The sequence below is a fragment of the Balaenoptera ricei genome, chromosome 2, assembly GCF_028023285.1.
Source record: "Balaenoptera ricei isolate mBalRic1 chromosome 2, mBalRic1.hap2, whole genome shotgun sequence".
NCBI lineage: Eukaryota > Metazoa > Chordata > Mammalia > Artiodactyla > Balaenopteridae > Balaenoptera > Balaenoptera ricei.
In genome coordinates this window covers 179,536,778-179,546,102 of record NC_082640.1, presented here as the reverse complement: position 1 = coordinate 179,546,102, position 9,325 = coordinate 179,536,778, and positions in this window count along the sequence as shown.

The following is a 9,325-nucleotide window of genomic DNA, read 5'->3' as shown; positions in this document are numbered from 1 at the left end:
GAGTGAGCATGCGGTGAAGACGCTCTGAAGGTCTGGGAGAAGCGGCGGGGAGTGAACCGCAGGCAGCGCACCTGGGAGCCCTTCCACCATCCTCACCTGGGTGCCCCCCCCCGGCTGCACCGCCCCGAGCCCCAGCCTGCCACGGCTCGGCCCATCCACTCCTCCTCCTCGCCCACCTCCCTGTCGGTCCCCAAATCCCATGTTTTCATTGTCCCCAAAGCTCTCGGCAGCCTACGGTTACCTGTCCAAACCCACCCACACTCAGCGGGACAAGAGCACCTCTCACAGAGCAGGGTCTTTCCCCTTTAGGAGCAAGACATTTGCAAATAGTCCTCGCGCCGGGGAGTCCTGGGTTCCTAGCAAACTCCAGTCCCCCCTGGGTCTTTGTTCTGCCCCTCAGGCTGTGAAGAACTGGTGTGTCCCCCCCCTTTCCTGGGTGCAGGGCTGTGCCAGCACCTTGTCCTCGCTCTGTGCCGACCTGGAAAAGAAGTGACTGGCCAGCCTTCCACTTCCCATCATGGACCATGAGGGCATTTGTTCCAAGTTCGCGCTTTCTGATTTTCCTTGCCCTGCCCCACGACAGGCATCCAGGGTGCAAAGAGATTTGTCTGTGCTGCCGCTGTGGTCAGGGGTTTTGAGCATAATATTGTGGCAAGAGGTGGTGTGGAAAAAACTGTATGGTCAGAGGCCGTTTCTGGAGAAGCCCGGGGTTTGGGCTTTCATCTCCTTCCAGCTTCCTTATGACAGGCAGTTGCTCACAGCTGGGGCCGGAAAGGAACTTGGAAGCTCTCAAGACTTCTGTCACCCTGGGAGTCTGCCCTTGGGTCCTCGCAGGGGCAGAGAAATGAATCAGTTTGTCCCTAACCCTTGTCACTCATGGTATGAACCCCTGCCTGCCCCCCAAGTTGTCCTGGCCTCTGAGTGTGGCCGTGGGCAGACAAGAGGGGCTGATAGAGAGAGAAAAGGAAGCAGGTGGCTGGCTGGCACCTCCGCCCTCCCTTCTCGCTGTCCCTCCGGCTTTGAGGATGACCTGTCCCTTCTGCTTTTCCCCAGGATGGGGTGGTGATTGGAAGAGCTGGAATCAGCAATGTGGCAATTGGTCCTCCTTCCTTCCATGTTTCTGAAAGGACCAAAGGGCCCATGATTGCCCTCTGAATGGAGAAAGGGAACAGCAGGGGTCAGGACAGGTGGGTGGCCACCTGGCTTTCCTGCCAACTCCCCTTTCAGCTCTGAAACCGAGGATGTTGGCTCAGGTTGTATTGTGCGGGCTATAACTGAGTTCGATGAGCCTCTTCAGCTAATTCCTTCCTTCCTTATTCCCATCTCACTAGGAAATCTCCTCCACAAACCCATGGGCTCCTCAGGGGCAAAGGCTTTGCTGGGTCACCTCTGTGTCCCCAGCGTCCAGCCCTGGGCCAGCCCACGACGAATGCTTCAAAGATGCAGCTGCTGAGGCCACGAGTTAGAGCCTCAGCCTGCAGTCCTGGGGCCTCTGGGTGACCTTCGCATGTTAAAAACATCCTGGAGCCTCACCTGTAAACAGAAGATGAGAACATCCGCCCAGCAGGGCTGGTGGTTTAAGGACTAATGAATAAATGAGTGCATTAGTTTTTTATTGCTGCGTAAGAAATTACCCCAAATTACCCCAAATTTTAAGCCAAAAGTGGCTGAAAACAAAACTTGCTTGTTATCTCACGGTTCTGAAAGTCAGAAGTCCAGGCAGGCCCACTGGGCTCTCTGCTTCCGTTCTCATAAGGCCAGAATCAAGGTGTCAGCCAGGCCAGGTTCTTATCTGGAGGCTCCAGGGAAGGATCTGCCTCCAAACGCATTCTTGTTGTTGGCTGAACCCAGTTCCTTGCAGCTGTAGGACCAGGGTCCCCATGTTGGCTATGAGTCAGGGGCCATTCTTGGCTTCTAGAGGCCACCACATCCCTCAGCAAGTACCCCCTTCATCGCTAAAGAGCAAAGGTGTGTAGAATCCTTCTTGGGCTTCTAATATCTCTGACTTCTTCTTTTGCTTCCAACTGGAGAAAACTCTCTGCTTTTAAAGGCTCACCTGATTGGGTCAGTTCCCCACCAGATAACTTCTGCAAAGTCCCTTCACAGAAGTACCTGGGTTAGTGTTTATTGAATAACCCAGGGACGGGAATCTGGGGCCATCTCTAGAATCTTGCTAATGTCAAGTGCTTGGCAAAGTGGCTGGCACCTAGTAGGAGCTCAACCTCATCAGGGAGCTGGATGATCCAGTGAGAGTGGCCCTGCCACCCACTGGGCTTGTGTAAATCACAGAGGTGCCCCTGGGGCATGACTCAGGGCACCGAGATTACTGGAAGATGAAAAGAACAGATCCCAAGTCTTTCCTGCCTGGATGAGGCAGCTTTTTTGTGACCATGAGGAAAAGACCAAGATCATTACAGAAACGAAGGCCCTGACATCACCTAGCCACTGAACCTGTAACAGCACCACTGAGAAATCACTAGGGGGTCAGGGGAACAGGTTTAAACAGGGGGTGACCTGATCTACTAGAATCTCTAAAGGGATCAGTTGGCTGCTCTGTGGAGGATGGATTTTAGGGGACAAGAATGGAATCTGAGAGACCAAGTATGAAGATATTGCTTTAGGACTGCTGACTTAAACCAGGGTGGGTGGCAGGGAGGTGAGTGAACTGGTGGATTCTAGATGCTCTGCAGAGGAACCGGAGAGACGTGGGGAGACCTGTGGGAGGGAAGTTGAGGGGGGCAGAGTGTGGACCGGGTCCAGGTGGAGATGCCTCAGGAAGAGAGAGCGAAGGACTCTGGCAGGCAGACACAAGTGTAGGCCAGGTCTAAGGAGAAGAAGAGTGGGTAATACTCTCTCCACCCAGAAACAATTCCTGACAATATTTGGTTCACTTGCTTTTAGAATCAATTTCTAATGCACTGTTCTGTTCTCTATTCTTTGCCAGAGTTGTAATCATGTTATATATACAAGTGTGTGACTCTGTTTTCCCCCACTTAACATTATATTGTAAGTGTTTCTCTCAAGTTACTTCTTATAAGTGTCTTTTTTAAACAGTTGCATAATCTTCCACCAGGTAGATTTGCCATAGTTTATTTAGCTGAACCTTGTTATTAGAAATTAGCTTGTTTCCACATTTTCAGTGTCATAAATAATACTGTGATGACACAACTTTGTACGTAGCTGGTGGTTGACTTGGAGATGCAGGGCCCACTCATCTCACGCTTGGGATCTGCCAGGCTGAGCCTTGGCCAGGCATAAACAGCCACAGATGTATTCTGTTTGGCCCATACAGTGTTGATCTGCTTTTTTTTTTTTAAATGGAGACTTCACATACAAATTCTATTTTACAGCTTCTTTTTAAAAATTTTTATACAAGTTTTAAAGGTTACTTTCCATTTACAGTTATTACAAGGTATTGGCTATATTCCCCATGTTGTACAATACATCCTGGAGCCTATCTTATACCGAGTAGTTTGTACCTCCCACCTCCCTCCCACTCCTATATTGCCCCTTCCCCTTCCCCACTGGTAACCATTAATTTGTTCTCTATATCTGTGAGTCTGCTTCTTTTTTATTATATTCACTAGTTTGTTGTATTTTGTAGATTCCACATATAAGCAATTCCAGATAGTATTTATCTTTATCTGACTTATTTCACTCAGCATAATGCTCTCCAAGTCTATCTATGTTGCTGCAAATGGCAAAATTTCGTTCTATTTTAAGGCTGAGTAGTATTCTGTTGTACATATATATACCACGGCTTCTGTATCCATTCATCCGTTGATGGACGCTTCCATGTCTTGGCCATTGTAAATAATGTTTGCAGCTTCTTTTTTTTTTTAATTATTTATTTTTATTTATTTATTTATATATGGCTGTGCTGGGTCTTCGTTTCTGTGCGAGGGCTTTCTCCAGTTGCGGCAAGTGGGGGCCACTCTTCATCACGATGCGCGGGCCTCTCACCATCATGGCTTCTCTTGTTGCGGAGCACAGGCTCCAGACGCGCAGGCTCAGTAATTGTGGTGCACGGGCTTAGTTGCTCCGCGGCATGTGGGATCTTCCCAGACCAGGGCTCAAACCCGTGTCCCCTGCATTGGCAGGCAGATTCTCAACCACTGCGCCACCAGGGAAGCCCTGCAGCTTCTTTTGAAGAGTCAGAAGATTAGGTGATCCTGGCCCACATTCCTGCATGTCACCCTCTGCTGAAGCCCTTTAGCTGGGGTAGGATGCTCTCTTTCATCCCAGTCTCCACTACTCTCCACTGTATCCTTCACATGGAGGTCATATGACAGTAGCCATTTACCACTGCACTTATGCTGATTTTTTTTCTTAACAATAAGAGTGAGATATTTCTCACCTCTATATGTACTTCTTTCAAAAATGGGAAATATTGACTATAGTTCCCTGTGCTAAAAAGTAGGTCCTTGGGGCTTCCCTGGTGGCACAGTGGTTGAGAGTCTGCCTGCCGATGCAGGGGACACGGGTTCGAGCCCTGGTCTGGGAAGATCTCACATGCCGCGGAGCAGCTAGGCCCGTGAGCCACAACTACTGAGCCTGCATGCCTGGAGCCTGTGCCCCACAACAAGAGAGGCCACGACAGTGAGAGGCCCGCGCACTGCAATGAAGAGTGGCCCCCACTCGCCGCAACTGGAGAAAGCCCTCGCACAGAAATGAAGACCCAACACAGCCAAAAATAAATAAATAAATTTATTTTTTAAAAAAAAGTAGGTCATTGTTGGTTATCTATTTTATATATAGTAGTGTGTATATTTTAATCCCAAACTCCTATTTAATATCTTGTAATAACCTATAATGGAAGACAATGTAAAAAAAGAACATGTATGTTTATATATATATGTATAACTGAATCTCTTTGCTGTACATCTGAAACTAACACAACATTGTAAATCAACTGTATTTCAATAAATTTTTCTTTTTTTAAAGTGGGAAATAAAGGACAGACTGAGAGGGCTTTGGGTTTCATAAAACACAGGAGAGAAACTTTTTCTTGGTGGAATTAAAGAATATTCCTAATACTTAATATGCAAATCAAGTATATCTTTGTAGAAAAAAATGCCATGAAAGAAGACATGTCATGGAAGTTTGAGACAAGAATGATAGGCTCCTATACCTGGGCCTGCTTCACCAGTTACAATTCTCTGCTAAGCTCCTGGTCAGTTTCTGTGTCCAACGCCTTCTATGGGGGGCTGTGCCAGTCAGGAGGCTCTGGACAGCAAATAAAAGACATCAGAGGCAAAAAGGCTTAAACGATGAGGAAATGTATGTCTCACGTCTAGGCAGAGGGGGCTTCAGGCAAAGTTCTATCAATGGTTGATGCTCTCGTCAGGGACCCAGATTCTGTCCAGTCTCTTTACTCAGTCACCCTGAGGCTGGTCCATGGCCTGATTGCAATACGGTGGCCGGTGACAACAGTGCAATGTGCTTCCTTACACCCACCGGGAGAAGACAGGGAAACCCTTTTTTTTTTTTTTTTTTCAGTTTACTGCAGCACTTTTATTTCCTCACAATGACGCATTGCTGGGGCCTGATGTTCTCACATGACAGTAGAAAACCAAAATCTGTTGTCATCTCTTAAAGAATTGAGAATTGCGTACAAAAACCTTACATAAATTAAAAGAATGAATAAATTTACAGTTGTAAATGCAAACCGTTTTCCAACTCAAGGCAAGTGACAACCCACGGTGCTCTGGCGGGCAAACTTCGGTAAGAAAGGAAAGCAGGTAGAACTTGTTGCTGATCTTGACCTTGTATTCAAGTTAACTCTTCCCTTGGTACATGTTTAATACCCTGTGCACATCTTTGATCGAAACCCCTATTTACATGTGGCTCCGTCACTTCGTGGCTGTGGTGAGAACAAGTTTATGGAAGAGAAGTCCAATGGCTTGATGAGAATCTGGGAGACCACGAGTCTCTCGATCTGTGCAGGGTATTAACGCGTCAGAGCTGTATATTCCAGGATTTCTCTAGAGGCTGTCAGGAGTCCTGAACCAGTTGTCATTTCTCTCTTGCCGGTCTATGGGGTTGGGAAGGTCCGAGTCTTAGGACCTGCTTTCCTTTCAGACAGGGGGACTTTTTCACCAACCTTCTGAATCTTTCCCTTCAGTCTGATCAGGCCAACTTAGGACACATGGCTGCCCCTGGACAGATAATAGGCACGGGGGTAGGAGTTGGGGGGCGGCAGTGCTGTGGACTGATGGGCTAGATTCATCACAGCTGTGGATGGACCTGGGGGGTCAACCTCAGGCCCACCACAAGCCCCTCCTTGAGCCCTCCTGACTCAGCTCATCCTCATTCTTGGCTGTGCTTTATATTTGCAAGGACTCAGACTCAGCCCTTCTTGAGTGAGGTCCCATATCAAACCCCAGCAGAAGCCAGTTGGCCCCACACCAGGCAATCAGTGTCCCCCCCTGTCGCCTATATCCCTCCCGCTGGAGAGGAGACAGGCTGCTCCGTTCTCAACACCACCCTTCATTTCACTCTTCGGTTTGGGACTTCAGTGATTTCATAACAACTCCAGATTTCAAAGTCTAATTATTTTTTCTAGCCTCCATACCACCCCAGGAGACTGGATGATTGGGACAGCACCGCAGTGGTTTGTGGAACAGAGACGTTTCAGTAAACAGGGGTAGAGGTTATTTTTCCCATCAGGCTCCTGATTTCCTCACTGCGCCTACCCTACATGCTAATTCAACGTGTAATTACCAGCCAGGGTCTCCTTGGGGAACCAGTTGTGACGTGCTGCAGGAGCGCGGCTTCCCTTGTTTCCAGGTTCCATGCCTCGTGCAATTGATTTTGGGGGCTGGGGAGGTTTTCCAGCTAATGAACCTGTCACATAGCTCTCAGCTAATCTGATTTCCGCATCCTGGGCCAGTGACAGCTACAATCCAGGAAGCCCAAGCCCTTAAAGTGATTAAGTTTTGCAGCTGCCTTCCCGATGCTAGTGTAATTACGCCTCTGCTACCATTACTCTGGACGGGAGATTAGTCTATGGGGATCTCTCTAAATGCACATTAGGCCCACAGCCAGGGCTGCATTCTCATCTGCATGTGGACCCCTTGCAAAGATACTCATTTACACTTAACAGAGGGTGAAATCACAGAATACCAGAAGGCGGGGGAAGGTGGTAACTGGGGGATATGCAAGTCGAATTCTTGTAGAACCTGCATTATGGTCACTTGGGGTGCTGGTCAAAAGGGACGATTCTTGGGCATCAATACCATATTCCCCCCAAAGACATGAGTCAATGACCCAGAATCTCACCCTCAGTCTTCCCCCAGCCACACCCCTCCCACATGCACAAGGGCTCTTATTTAGAGATGATAGGGTCACAATAGGAGTTTATGGCACAGTCATAAAAAGTCTGGGTCTCCACATCCCTATACTACTCTAGCCAGCTTGGGAACTGGGCACTTAATATGCTAATATTGCATCCGTATCCTTCTACTCATGGGGCTGCTTTGTAGAGTGGTACAGATGGTGCCCTGCCCAAGGGGGTCTAGTCAAAGGGGTGAGCGGACTTCTCTTTCTATTCCCCAAGCCATGCCCTCTAGCCTGGGCTCACTGCTGGAAGAAGCTCTGTCTTTTTTTTTTTTTACAATGTGTGTTAGAGTCAAGTATACAGTAAAGTGATTCTGTTATACATATATATATATATATATATATTCTTTTTCAGATTCTTTTCCATTATAGGTTATTACAAGATATTGAATATGGTTTCCTGTACTATACAGTAGATCCTTGTTGTTGTTTATCTATTTTATATATATACATAGTAGTGTGTATCTATTAATCCCAAACTCCTAACTTATCCCTCCTCCTCTCCCCTTTCCCCTTTGGTAAACATAAATTTTCTATATCTGTGAGTCTGTTTTTATTTTGTAAATAAGTTCATTTGTATCATTTTTTATTAGTTTCCACATGAAAGTGATATCCTACGATATTTATCTTTCTCTGTCTGACTTACTTATCATGATGATCTCTAGGTCCACCTATGTTTGCTGCAAATGGCATTATTTCATTCTTTTTATGGCTGAGTAATATTCCATTGTATATATATACCACATCTTCTTTATCCATTCATCTGTTGATGGACATTTAGGTTGCTTTCATGTCTTGGCTTGTAAGTAGTGCTGCTGTGAACGTTGGGGTGCATGTATCTTTTTGAACTAGAGTTTTCATCTTTTCTGGGTATATGCCCAGGAATGGGATTGCTGGATCATATGGTAACTCTATTTTTAGTTTTTTAAGAAACCTCTGTAACGTTCTCCATAGTGGCTGCGCCAATTTATATTCCCACCAATATTTGTAGGAGGGTTCCCTTTTCTCCACACCCTCTCCAGAAGCTCTGTCTTTTTTTTCATACTTCTCTTCTCCCCCTATTTTTACCATTCAATTCTTATATTCTATATTCAAATTTCTTTTTTATTTTTATATTGTTTAGGCACACTATGTATGCAGTTCTTTTTGAATTTAGATGAAATTTAGACAGTGAAGTGTGCAGATCTTAAATGTACCGTGTGATGGGTTTTGACAAATGTTAATGCCCATGGAGCCAACTCCAATCAAGAAAATAAATGTGTCCATTTCCACAGAAAATTCCCTTATGGCCCCTGCTAGTCAATGTCTACCTCGCAAAGGCGACTACTGTTTGGATTTATGTCACCACAGAACACAATGGTTTGGCCTGTTCACAACTTCATATAAAAGGAATCCCATGTGGTCTTTTGTGTGTGGCTTCTTTTGTTCAGTATAATGTCTATGAGAATTGCACACATTGTTGTCTGTATTGGTGTCATTTTCTATTGCTGTGCTGCATTCCCTTGTAAGAATATTAGACTATTTATCCACTCACCTGTTGAGAGACAATTGATTTGTCAAATTAAGTCTTTTGTCTTAATATGACAATTTACATTGTTTGATTCTCAAAGCATCAGCCAACTTTGCATTCCTGCAGTGAAACCCATTTAGTCATGATGCATTATTCCTTATTTAGTACTGGATTTTGTATGATAGTATTTTGTTAAGATTTTTTGTGTTTATATTCATGAGGTGTATTTAATCTGTAATTTCCTTTTTATGTAATGTCTTTGTCAAGTTGTGGCTATAGGGTTATGCTGGCTGATTATTTCTGCAGAATAACCCTTCTTTCATCCCTGATATTAATAGTTTATTTATTTTTATTTTTTATTTTTTTAACATCTTTATTGGAGTAGAATTGCTTTACAGTGGTGTGTTAGTTTCTGCTTTATAACAAAGTGAATCAGTTATACATATGCATATGTCCCCATATCTCTTCCCTCTTGCC